The following is a 14,831-nucleotide window of genomic DNA, read 5'->3' on the forward strand; positions in this document are numbered from 1 at the left end:
TGGAGGTCTAAGAAATTGTTGGAGGTAGATATCAGTGTTGAATCATCGGCGTATTGGATAAGATTCTGTATTAGGGGGGCTTTCTGCATGTCATTGATAAAAATGTTGAACAGGAGTGGACCTAAAATGGATACTTGCGGTACTCCTATATTGTTAGGTCGGTAATAGGATTGAACATTTAACCGGCTTGCAGATTGTTCCCTGTTCTACATACATACAAAGACACACACACGCACATATACACACACACACACACACACACACACACACACACACACACACACACACACACACACACACACACACACTTTTGCATGTAAGCATACAGATACAAACACACACATACAGAGAAACAGACACAGACACCCTAACTCTTTTATACCTGATCACCCAGACCAAACTATGGTTTTGCATCATGCACCTGACTTCTGTGAGTCTGTGGACCACCGTTTTGAAAAGTGGGCCTAGGTCTATAAAGGTTTGGGAACCACTGCTCTACACCAACTACCAGACTGCTGACAGAAATGAGTTTGACTTTCAGTGCATTTTCAGGGTATTAAGGGTTTCAGTGCATTTTCAAGGGATTATGAGTTTTAGTTCATTTTCATGGAACTGTGAGCTTCAAAAGAAGAAAGTTTACTGCTGCTCATGCTAAGTCTGTTTTCAGTGTAAAACTAAGTGTTTTGTGTACTAAATGGCACACTGTGTTGTAGAATTTGAAATCAGTGTTAATAGCATAATTGTCTTTGGTGCAGGAGGCTATGGATTCTACTCCCACACCATGTAGATGGAGTATTGATATTGTAGTGCCCATTTGATTGCTGATTATTTGGGGCATTTTAAGGGGGAATAGGGTTTCTACACTCCTGAGTATGTCCTCCTTTGTATGAGATGCCTAGTAACTATGAACATGTTGTCAGTTTTAGTCATTTCCTATTGCAATATTAATGGTAAGATAGGCAATTAATTCCTCAAGAACAGGCGGCACTGAATTTGTAGATGAAACATTGAGATGTAAAGTTGTTTGCTGGAGGCAACATCTTCATTAGTTACAGATCTCTTTAATGTGGAATTGTTCAGACAATTTCTCTTCTGCAGAGATTGTGTGTAGTAAGTGATATTAGTGGATTGTAATGACAGAAGTCTGAGTGGCCATTTATGGCTGAAATTTTCTGATGGTTGAAATTTTCTGAAATGTGTAGTCTTGTCATTGTTGGTTTATACATTTTGTTTCATTGCTTATTAAAGGAATGTTTAAAACTTCAAATTTAAAACGCATTCTACAAAGCAGTGTTATATTATATAAGGAATGTAATTTAATGCAATCAAGAAGGTGAATCAAAGAACAAATACATGTATGCATGGTCCTAAAAATGTGTGCAAGGAGTCTGTTTTAAAAACAGCCCAAAAGTAAACTTAATCCTCCACTGGCCAGATGTATTTTGTATAAAGGTGGGTTTTCATGCCATTTCAGTGGCAGAGAAGTTTACTATTCATGCTAAGTCTGTTTTAACTGTGAGACTGTACTGTTTGTTAAGCAAATGGCTATTTGAGTTTGTGATATTCTAGCTTAAGCTACTGTACGCAGGGAGGAGAGAGGTTACAATTCTACTTTCACTGAGTTGTAAGGCTTGCTCGCCTACCCCAGAGTAAGTTAAACTGTTTAGATTAAATTAATCAACCCTTTGGAACAAGACACATGGGCTTTTATTTTCTGAGGACATGACTTTTATTGTAAAGTGTTTGTGAAGGAGCAGCAGATAAAGCAACTTTATTAAAGGAATTTCCATCTTCACTTGCAGTTTAAACTACATTACGAAATATCTTTTCTTCTGTACATTTAAATAATTGAAGGAAATGACTGGAGTGAATTTCTTGGGTAGTGGCCTACCTGTGGGAGTGGCTGATAGGGATGTTTCATGAGTATGGTGTGGGTGGGACTTAAGGGGCGCCGGAGCACTACTTCGCTTAGGGCGCCTTATCAGCTAAGGCCGGCCCTGGTAGTAGATGTTATTGCAGTCATTGCTGTACTTACTTATGAGCATGTCCAGTAAAATGATGTATGAGTCGCATGTGATCAATGTTATGAAATATTTGCTGTCATTTGTTCTTTTTTCTGTCAAAACTCAATAGAACTAGCCTCTGGAATGTTAGCTGTGCCAATGCCTACACAATCGAGTTATTCACCTGCATGTAGAGGATAACAGCATTTGTTATAGGCCAGTGTAAAGTCAGTGTATGTAAAATGTAACTTTTCAACAGTTCACTTTATACAACATGTTAATGTTTATCCTGGCTGCAATTTATGTTAGTGTACCACTATACAGGTATTACTAATATGCTCAACAAGGCTCACATTAGGGAAAATGTGATGTACATCATGATCCTATACTGTTTTCATGTGCAGTTTGATAGACTTTTGCATTTCAACATTTATGGTGTGGCAGTTGCAGCAGAAAGGACACATACAGTAGGATTCATTGCACTCACACAAATGTATCACTCAAATAATTTTAAAAAGACAGGTGATACATTTCCCTGTAGCTGCTATTATTATACAGTACAGCTGGCATTTAAGTTGCTTTGGGCTACGTCTTCCATGGCTGTCTATCCATTTGTGGCCTTTTTATCACATATACATCATATGCATAGTGATACACTGACATTCCTACGCTCACAACCCAGTTGTCAAGCGAGTGACGACAGATGAGTTTTGCCTTGATTTTCATGCATGTTATTATATGTCACATGACCATGTCCCTCATTTTGCAAGTATGCACATCTCACATTTGTTATAGTTAGACAACTGTACGCATGAATAGCAGCCATCTACTTTGTTTATATGTTTGCCAAAGGGATAGTTCTGTATATCTCTCAGCTCCTTCTGGATTGCAGTATATAAGTACACAGCACATATGAACAGTCACAAGTTCTACCATTCACAACTTGCAAGTTGATGCCATAAATGCTTGTTTGCTGAATTAACACTACTATTGGAATTATTTCACATGTGTGTGTGATGGTCCTCAGTATGTCCTTATTTTTACATGTGTGTACATTGCCATTACAACTTCATCATTGTTTCCTTCACACATATAAGGCAATGAAAGTGCTATAATTCTTCAACCTGTATGTATGTTGTAATAACAATCACATGTATGTACATTATTTCCTTTGAATACCAATACTTAATGCACTCCAGTGAATACATTTTCTTTATGATCATGTCTTAAAAAATGTATTTATTTGTCTTTGTTGGCCGCATAAATCCGATTGAGAAAAATTATTTTTCAGCGGATGCCTAGGGAGAGAATTTCCAGCACATTTACATGGTTCAGTTATATATTCAAAATGTCATGGTTCAGTTGCAAATTCAAAATACATTTTTTTATTTAATTTCCTTTGGAAGTAGTATTACATTTTGTTTTTGGAACAAAGCACATTATGGTGAGTTGCCAAGGAAAGATTAGTCTGCAACAGTGAAAAGTGGGTAAAATCATTCTTTCATAAAGTCAGAATTTTATCAGCAACAGATGAAAGAGAATACATTATGTGTTTGGCACATATAAAATGCAGCCTACTGACACTATTGGTGTAGTTGGATTGTAGAAGTTCAGTTTGAGAAGTATGCTTTGTCAATTCAGAGTGGAGTTAAAGGAATTAGTGTCAGCCGAAAAGTATGTTACTGTTGTTAATGGGAGAAATACATAGCAGAAAGAGGGATTTAAGACAATTATTAGCTATCACATGGTAGAAAGAAAATATGTTGGGTAGGGGGAGTATAGTTGTGAGGGGTAGGAACTGAAGTAGGGTTTGAAGTAGTATTTGTGGGCTCCTCACCCTGGTGTGGAACACAAACATGATCAGGAGTGACTGAGATGTTGTTTGAGCACTGCTTTAAAGTTTGGGACTTCATTTGTTAGTTTTACTTGGGTAAATGTATAGTGGAAACAATAGATAACTTTTTATAACTGTCTGAACTATTGTATAGCATACATTCCTATACAAAAAAATCTTTCCCAACACAAATTTATCTCTTAAATAGCCTTTTATGGTTACACGCAACAGCAACTGAAAACAAAAGTCCCTTTCTGAATTGCATACGTCATCTTTTTGAGAGCTGAGTACATTTTTAAATGATAGGTGTGTTGTGGGGCACATCTTAAGTTTGGTTACAAATTACACATTTCATGATACAAATCTGTTGTGCACTACCTGCAGTATATGGAATATCCCCTGATGAGTCTACTTTCCTTATCAACTGTCATTTTACATCTCCACTTTAACATCATTGTACATATATCAGATTTGTTCCCTTTGTTACACAGTAGCCATGTCCCTCTTAACTCACTTGGTCAACATTTTTTTTTATAAATTAGATATGTTCCTGAGTGGGCAGGATTACTTCAATAGTTATCAATTATTATTTGTGATGCTTGTACAGTAATCTATTTATATAGAGCTACAAGTTCCTTGTTAAGCTTACCCTTAATTATGTAATTCAATATGCCCTTGCCTTGTATTGTGCCATCCACTCATGTTCACTTATTGAGGTTGAGCGTATTCACAGCTTGTTGTTTATTTATTTATTTATTTATTTACTGATATTTGTTTACTGTGAAAATCTGACTGGATAGGAGTCCATTTCAGCAGAGGCCTAAGTAGAAAAGCTCCAACGTATTGCAAAACTTTTTTAAGAATGTTACATTTTGCACTCTTTAAAGATAATATAAAAAACAAATATAGTTTAAATAATTATAAGAAATTATTCATATTACATAAATATTGGTTAAGAATAGATACAAGCTATATGACAATGATTTAATAATTTGAGAAATTTTAGCCAGTTTATAGAGAAATTAAAGATAAGTTAGTACAATACAAACAGGGATTACAATATTAAATGTGAGGGAAAAACAGGCTTATGGTATATTTAGAGCGAAAGCCAGGGGAGAGAAATTGATAGAAATAAGGAAGTGAGTGAAGAAGAATATGTCAGGAGATGTAAGGTATGAAGAGGTACTTGTCCACATTTAGGGATATAGTTTATATGGTGCTGAGCAAGAACAGAGCCAGCTTTGGGTTAGTTTTTTTTTTTAGAATAGTTTTGATAAATTGGAGGGAGGGTATTGACCTGATGGATAGAGATAAGGAGTTCCAGGTCTTTGCAACATTGTATGTGTACAGACAGTGCCCAGCAGATTTATTAAATTAGTATGTGATGCATTTTCTTATGGAATCAGAACTGTTCTACCCCATAAATGCCAGGATGGTGTAGCGAATCCAGTAGCAATTGCTTCATGGCTGCTGCTTACACCTGAGTGTGAATAAGTCCAGAGAACAGGAACGTCATTATTCCTTATGGACAGTAAGGCAATTCAGGCAGTCTTTATATGGAATTAATTATTGATTACCACTCACTACCTCATGAATAAGGGTATCTGATGTTTGCAATGAAGTTATATTGAACTGAACCCTGTACTGTGGAGACACACATACCATACAAAATATTAGGAAGCAAAACAATATGAAGATTCTTGTCAACAAAGAAGAAAAGCAATGTGGTAATTATGTTGGAATGTTACAACTCCCATATGAAAAGTCTGAGAAACAAACAACCATACATGTGCACAGTAGCTGTGTACTACCTGTAGATTATTCAGTGAGTTTTCTTGACAAATGCTGTTATGCAAAAGAAATCCAGAAATGATTTCGTATTGTTACAATTGCATGGTGTAATCATCGAAGCATGGATCAATGAGTCTTCTGGTCATCATGACCAGGTAACTGGACATGTCTCAAAGAGTGTAGAGCATAAATTAAATTACTTCACAAAAGCACAATGTTTGTGATAGTTTAAATTTTGTCAAGTAACAGGGAGGAAGCATCATCATAGCATATTTGTGATGAACTCCACAAGCCTTCACTAGAGTTAAAAAAAAACATAAAAAGCTGATAAACCACACTTACCTTTTAATCTGATTAAATAGGTGCTACGGAAGATGGCAGCATCTGCAGTAACTGAAGGTAGCCCAGCATCTCTACCAAACAACACAAACATAAGTTAAATGAGTGGCTTTGACTCAGTATTATGCAATTAAGGAACTACTTTGCAGGCATAGTGCAAAGCTATGGGATTGTGCCATGCTACTGTTGACCATAACAAGAAAGTAAAATAACATGAAGTTATAGGCATACCTCTCAGCTGTACACATTTTCATAAAATGTCCAAATTTTTGCCTCATGTTTTGGTTTGTTTTTCATAAAATTGTTTTTTTTTTTTTTTCTGGCAAATTAGTGGCAAATCATTAAAGAATGAAGTTAGAAAATAATAGACATTTGAGTTTCAGACTTCATACCCTTCAGCAACTTCATGCTAATGCAAAACCTGTTATTTTATTAATGTTCTAAGTTGGTAAGAGCAATATTTAAAAATGATCCCTATTTTTGGACCTTTGTCCCACTTTTATTCATGGCTTTGTCCATATTTCTTGCTTGGTTGAGAGGTATGAGTTCTGTCAAGCTTCTAATTAATTAAATAAAGTCTATAATTCTGAGAATGAATGATGTAGAAACAGAAGACACCATTCAAATCTCAGTTTCTTTGGTATTCCAAAAAATATTGATGGAAAGGACATGATGTCATTCTTGAAGTAATGGTGGAAGAATATAAGTATATAACTATAAATATTAATGTACTAGTTTCAGAAAGTTGCATGTCATTTGGTAAACCTGTTTTCTAAAGAGTGAAAATTGTATTGAAGGAACTGTACATATCTTTAAAAGATAAATATATCAAAGTTTACATCCCAGAAGGGAGGTCAAAAAGAATTCTCACAAGTTGTCGTGTTACAAAAATTAAACATTAAGAACTGACAGTTAAGATTTGCTGAGCGAAAAAGAGCGAGAGGGAGAGGGAGAGACTCCTGAAGTAATTTCTTCGGATAAAGTTGTATTCTTAACAAGAACTGTCCCTGCAGTAACATCAGATATCCATTGTGCAAATAGTCCTGCAAATAGTCATAGTAAATACTCTGGATAACAAAGACTACATCAAGGTACTAAGGACTGAAAATTTCATGCAATAAAATATATTTTTGAATATGTTCAATAGTATTATTTTAATGTAAATTGCTTATTTATATTTTGTTGACTTAACCCCAATAAGCCTCTGATCTGTTTTCTTAGGAGATGTGAGGTAATATTCAAACAGACTTGGTCAAATCTGGAGGGGCTACTGTGGAATTTTCTCAGTACCCTGTCTAGATTTCCCATAGCTACTTCCTGTTAGGCTGTAATGAGGTTTTCCAACATTGTGACGAGGAGCAGGACTGTGGAAGAGGAAACCTAAGTTTACTGGAAGCATTACAAGTTATCATGCCATTGGAATGGGGGTTGAGTATATAACAGTTATTGCTTTGGATAGTGCAGTCTCTGGGGGGAAAGAGCTAGAAAGTATTTTTAGCCAGAAATAGAAGAATGTATAGAGATGGAGATTGACCTGGCTGAGGTAAATTAATTCTCTTCTGATTTGTACATAACATTACACCTCAGTGAATTTCAGAACTGTCCTGCCCCTTGTTAAAACATGATATCTGAGTAATTGGTGAGATAAAGTGGTAGCATAGCAATGGGGAAGAAGATGAGAAGTGAAACTTGTTACTCCTAAGTGGCCAACAATATTTGCAGAAGCAGTTCAGAGAAAATGGGTTTACAGGCTGTAGAGAGAATGGATGCTGCAGTGAGTTCACTGGAGCCCAGAATATTTCTGCTAACGCTAAATTTTGTGGAAGGGATCCGACAAACCAGTAAGATTTTTGGACTAAAATTATGCAAACACTTGGAATTAGAATTCCACAGTAAGAGCTATTATTCATTTCTCTTCAAAACCAATTTATGATATACTTTTGAAGTGAGGTATGCATTGCAAACTGTTGTTGAGTTTTGAAAAAATGTAAAAGGTTGCAACTTGGTATAACTCTGTAGCAAGCAATTTATGTATGCATTGTAGGAATAGAATGCAAAATTGGGTGAGTGATGCATTTTAGATTAGACTGCGGTGCAATGTAAGCTATCTAAAGATTATTCAGTTTCATACCTATTGAATAAAATAAAAGACAATTCGGAGATTTGAAATGAAGGTAAGGAAGAGATGACTGAACAGGATGTTTCTGAAGATTACTTTCAGCATATTGAAAATTAAGTATTTGTTGATTCTATTTTTTGTTTGAGGATATATTCTAGGCAACTCCAAAAGAACCCACAGCTGATTTTGTTTTTGTTTTTTGCTTGTGGGAGTAGGGGCCCAGTGAAAAAGGATTCCCAAATTAATTGTTCAAGGTGTAGTGATCTTGAAAAGTTTTGTGTAGTTTGCATGTAAACAAATCTTTAGACAGTACTGAATAAAGTAATATAGTCAATGATAACAGGGATAGGGTGCCTGCAGAGCTCCCTCATATACTGATGTCCTCTCAGTGGATTTTCTGGCCGTAGGTTGGTGAAAAAGGTACCATAAAATGACTGACATGTGATAGGAATCTTTAACAAGACTTATTATATGAGAGGATAGGGATAAACAAGGTAATGAAACTGAACATCAGGAAAATTTACAGAAAAACAAGAGAAGAAGGAAGCTGAGAGGGAGAATAAAACCTTATATCTCAAAATGAATAGTCTGACATTCTCAGAGTATTATGGAACTAAAGAAATGTAAAACAGTTATTGTGTCCTACAAGATGTGAGAGATGTGTCTATAATACAACAAGAATGAATGGACAGGTGTCCAGGTGAGACAAAGTTTTTGGTGTATCAGCATGTATACTTCTTCAGCAGTGGATAATTTTGTAAAATGGCTTCCAGTTATGATTATACTGTAGTAATAACAGTCATGATGTGTAGTTACAGTAGACATTGACTATTAAAAAACTGAAACTTGTGAATGAGTATGCATTCAATACATCTTCTCTAAGGAAGCATTTAAGGGGTATTATTAAACAAAGGCTAAAGACATCCTATTTACTGCTTAGAGGAGTAGATTTTAACTCATGTTCATTGGATGAAAAGAAAATAAGTGGAAGGAATACAAAAGTTATGCAATGATATACTGAAAAGTTGAAAGGATATAATTTAGACCCAAGAGGTCTAAAGTACCAAACCCATTGACAGAGTGAGAGATAAATCCCTATGACACAAGTGACTGGAGTTTGAATAGCAACTTGGGAGGTTCCTGTTGCCTGAGAAGGACAGGCGAGGAAAGGTTTAAGTGGAGGGATGCGTGATTGTGGGACACACTCCATCCTAAATTATCTGGTGAAGAAATGGAACGACATTGGTGTGCTTGTGTACAAGGGTGGGAAAAGGCTAAGTGATCAAATCACAAGGTGGTATGACTGTGCTTCAGAAAAGGCCATTGCCATTGCATAATAACCTTTTGGATGACATTAAGCATGTGCACTAGAGGTAGGGTCTTAAAAATGAAAAAAAAATCTTCCTTATGGATAATGATGTCACTACTGCTCCACTCAACCCTGGTCTACTGGGAATGAAACAGCTCTAGGACTTCATTTACTATCACAATCTTGAATCCCACAGTCTGGAAAAAGATAATCCTGCAACCATAATATTGAAAGATCAAAATACTGAACACCACAATACTGAACTCCTGGACTTGCTCCCCATGTTGGACCAATGTTATCACGTGTTCCTGAATTCAGCCCCCTATAGAACCTATGTTAGCACTTGTTCTTGTGTTCATACTCATAGGGGAAATCAGTATTTGAGATTTTTAGACATTGTGAGTGTCAGCATTTTAGCCTTTCAATATTATCATCTTGGGATTGTGATTTTTCAAGATTGTGGGCTTGAAGATCAATGTAGTAAACAGGACTATTGCCTGGGGGGAATGAATAGCATAGTAGTCCAGAAACAGAGATAAGATTGATGGTCACAGGAGGACCATTGCAAAAAAAAAGTCAAGAAGCCCAAAGAGCTGCACGTATTTGACGAGAAAAATTAAAGCAAGAATGCATTTATGTATTTATTATTTGTTAACCTGATTACAAGACTGGTACAAGACTCATTTAGTGCCAACCCAAGGTAAAACACAGTCACAGCAAAAACAAAAAAACTACATTATCAATGTAACAGAAAATGATTCTACGAAACAATTTTTTTACATGTAGCATATCAAGTGTACAAATCAAACAATGGGCAGTCAAGAAAACATATCCTGTAGATAAAATTGAAAAGCTGATATCAAATACAGCATTTTTAACAGTATTAACAATTGAGGGAGATTGAGTTTATATTTACACACATAATCTTGTATTTGAAGAACAAGGGCAAGTATTACACATTGGATTTTCAGATTAAAAGATCCTATTAGTGCATGTTAATGAAACCTCATCTGGAATCCATGAGGAAGTTTTTCTAAAATGAGTCCAGATAGAATTAAAAATATATTTTTTTCTTAGATAGAGGGCAGAATTATCATTTCGGTATGAGATGGACATATTGCTTATGGATGAGCTGGCACAGGTGGTTGAATATAGATGAATAAGAAAGCATAGGCAGGAAATGCAGGAAACAGGGTTTGAAAAAGCATATGGAATTAGTGGATATAATGTTTGATCAGATAAAATAAATTCCTTAATAGTGAAGAAATTGTTCTTAGATTGTCAGCAGAAAAAAGAAAATTTCACTGTGAGGTTAGCAGTACTTTATTTCAGGACCTAAGGCTCCTGCATGTCAAGTACAAGATGAAAAAGAGGCAAAGATGGCAGGAGTTTTAGGATGTGAAGAAGGGTAATAGATTTTATTTAAATAAACGTGAACAGAAAGAAAAGAATAAGCCCTTTTCATTACTAGAACAGAAATGAACATAAAGAAGAGTATGTTTGTTTGTCTTTTCGGCTTTTCCCGGTTAGGGATCGCCACAGCGGAACTCCGGTCTGCTAATGATTGGCAGTAGATTTTTATGGTGCCGAGTTGCCATCCCGATGCCCAACCTTCAGCAAAGGCACGCCCATTCATGCATGTCTTTCGGAGGCCACTTGACATTGGGGAGAACATGCAGTCTCCACACAGAAGGCACTCCAGCCGAGAATCCAACAGGAAAACTTCTTACTGTGAGGCAACAATGCTACCGCTGTACCACCGTGGCTACCGTAAATGGGAAAAAGGGGTTGTGGATGGATGGGTGTAATTGATGAACCACAGGAGAGATGGATTCCTATATGATTATTGTAAGTTTTTTAAAAAGTGGCAATACATCAGTTTCTGGCTGTTCTGAGCAGTGGCTTTTGAAATGGACTTGAAGTTGCTGCTTATAATAATATGGCAATCTTAAAATTAAGCTGGAAAGGGAATGAAAAGTTGCTATAGGATGATTGAAGACCAGTGTTTTTGTTTTTAAATATAATTATAAATTTTAGACAGTAATGATACAGAATTGTATTCAAATGCATGTAAAAACATATTAGGGCCAAATATGTTAGGGCTAGTAGAAGATCAAGGGGTAAACAAGATTCTGTGAATAGTAAAGATATATTTTTGATAGGTGAAACAGAAAGGTACAAAGGGTATTGTTATGAAAAGTAGATATGGAGAAAATATTTAATTGTATTTCATGTGGTGACTTATTAAAGACAGCATGGGGTGCAGGATTTGAATAAAAACATTGTGGTTAGCTGTTGATGTATATAGGCCTTTGAAGGTGAACTCCATGATGAAAGGACATTTGAGGAATGGCATAGCATGAGACAGGGTATTCATTGGGAATTCTTTTGTTACAGCTGCATGTATTTTTGTGTGATTTAGATTTGTTTGTTTGTTAACTGGCATTTGATTACCAGGAAAGACCACTGGGCCGAAGAGTCTATTTTCAGTGGAGACCCAGGGAGAAAAGCTTCAAATACATAATACAAACTTGAACAATTTGAAGAGATTAAATTTAAGTAAAGAGATAGGTAAGCATCACAATTCAAATACTTATAACAGATAAAATTAAAAATACACATATATAAAGAACCTGATATAACTTTATCATTCATAAGAAAATGTGATTATAGGTAGTTATCAGGATCACTTTTGATAATGAGACAATGAGTCTAAGTGATAGAATGGAGGAAGGAGTAGAGGTTGCAGAAAGCAAATAAAGGATTTGGAAGAAGTCAGTTCTTGAAGGAAAGAGATGTGGAGAAGTTGCAACTCCAAATATAAGATAGGTAGTTGTGTAAAGAGAGTTTGAAAGTAGCAGTATTTGGGTTAGATGGGAAAGTTATAGGGAGTGAATTCTACTTTTTGATAATAGTATAGGAGTAAAGGAGATGGCCTGATGGAAGTTTTGGTTTATAACTGTGTAGTAGATGTTGATTTTCAGACCTAAGTGATCTTTTGGGTAGGTAGCTGGCAAAAAGAGAGGAAAGGGCAGGAAATAGTGAAGGTCTGTATATCGTTGTTATGTGGTGTCATTAGATGAATGAAGAAGAGATAGTATGGCAGTTCTAACCAGTTTAGAGATCGTAAAGCTGCACAGTGCTGGGTGGAATAAGAGGCATTTGTTGCGAATCGGGCAATTTTATTGTAGCAGGTTTTAGTTTGGATTTTAGGTTAGAGGGTAAGTTTTTGAGTAGTAGAGACCCATAGGTCAGAGAAGGTAGAATATACATGATGGCTAGGGTCTTTTTTGTTGTGGGTGTGAGAAAGTGTTTGTCTGTACAGTAAGCCCAATTTTTGATGAGATTTTTTGATGTTGTGTTGGACATGAAGATCGAATTAGAGGTGTTCATCTGTTATAACACCCAGTAGTTTAGTATGGGAAACTATTTCAATTGGTGTTTTGTTGTGGGAGAGTAAAGTCAATTTGTCTTTGTTTAGTGGGATACAAGACATAGGGGTAAAATTAGTAGCTTAGTTTTGTTAGGATTGAGAATGAAGTGATTTTTGGTAAACCAGTCTTCAATGGAAGAGAATTAATTTATTTATTTAACATTGTTGACTGGGAAAGTCTGACTAGGACAGAGCCTATTTTCGGCAGAGCCTAGGAGAAATGCTCCAGATGAATGTCTTTTGAATATGGGAGGAAACAGGAGTACCTGGAAGAAACCCACGAGAATACAGGGAGAACATGCAAACTCCACAAAGAAGGCACCCCAGCCGAGAATCAAACCGGAGAACCTCTTGCTGCGCCACTGCACCGCCATGTATAGAATGCTAATTGAGTAATGTTTTGGAGCTTGGGAATGGAATTAGCAGAACAAATGATTGTATAATCATCAGCATATTGGATAAGAGAACCATGAGTAAGAGATAAGTGGAGTCTATTAATGAAGATGCTGAAAATTAAGGGCCTCAATATGGAACCTTGGGGTACCCCTGTGAGGTTAGGTTAATAGGAAGAGAGGGGGAGTTCCATTTAACAGTATGTTGTCTATTTGTTAACTAGCTTGAAAACCAATTGAGTGATGGGGGAACAGTCCAGTTAGAGAGAGTTGGCTCAGAAGAAGGGGGTGAAACATGGTATCAAAGGCTTTGGAAAGGTCTAGAAATATGGATGAGATGAATTTACCAGAGCCTCTACATTTATTGATTGCTGTGACCTGGCTAGAACCCATGTCAAGTAGGAGACAGACTTTGATTTGTAGTGAGAAAGTCAAGAAGTTGAGACTGTACACATTTTCTAAGACTATTGGAAATTGTGTAGAGAATAGCAATTGGACAGTAGCTGGAGAGATTTGTGGGGTCGATGCCTTTATGGTGAGGTAGAATAAATGCCAGCTTCTGGGTCTTTGAAATGTAGGAAATGAGTATGGATCTATTTATAAGAATGCTAGTTGTGTAGGCAATTTTGTCTGCATCAAGTCTTACATAGTCTGTAGAGAGATCATCTGCTGCAATAGAGTATGGTTTAAGTTTGAGTAGTAAACATTTTGTGGTTGAGTGTGGATAGGTTTTAAGGTGAAAGAGGTTGTGGAGGATTTGTAGATATCAGTAGAATCTTGGTAGGCTGGAGAAGGAGTTGTGTGGGAGGGGATGGAAGAATTTGAAGAACTTGTGGCAAAGAAGTTTAAATTAGTATAGGGCTGGGTAAAGTTGGATGTAATGCTGGATATAGTTTTAATAAAATGGTTGTTTTTGTTAGGAAATGGAGTGGGTTTGGCCTTAGTACCTGGGTTTAAGAGTGAGAAAATGCCTGTCCATATTTTTTTCAGATCGTTTTTGTTGTTAGACTGGAATTTTAGGTAGTAGTCTTTTTTGTCTTTGGCTATTTTTTTACATGGTTACAGAGTTGCATGTAATGTTGTAGGATGGTAGGATTTTTGTGTTTTTGACAGAGTTTCCATACTTTATATCTGTTTTGCAATATATCTTTTGTTCACTTTCTTAGCCAGGAGACTGAATTAAAATTTTTCCTTTTCATGCAGGGAGGTGCAAGTTTATTTAGGGTATCAAGGAATAAGTCGTTGAAGCAGATGACAGCGTCATTTAAGGATATGTTCTTTAGTATATTCCAAATTATTTGTTTTAGTAGGTAATGAATAGTTGGGTGTCATATGTGGTTAGATTCCTGGAGTGTTTGTAGTGGTGTTCATTTTGGATGGATGGGGAAGTTCTGAGGATGAAAGCAGGGAGATGATCACTTAGAGTATTTGCAATAGTGCCTGCTGAGGAGATTTTGTTTGGGTCAGTGACAAGTATCCAATCTAGGATGGAGCATTCATAGTGGGATTTGTTAAATCTCGTAGGTGATATAATTAGTTAGATAAAAGGAAACAAGTTTATATTAGAGGAGGGATGTTTTGAGCAGATGTTGGCCCAGTTTATATATATAT

Source organism: Protopterus annectens, chromosome 5.part0 (genome assembly GCF_019279795.1).
Source record: "Protopterus annectens isolate FY-2018-M chromosome 5.part0, PAN1.0, whole genome shotgun sequence".
NCBI lineage: Eukaryota > Metazoa > Chordata > Ceratodontiformes > Protopteridae > Protopterus > Protopterus annectens.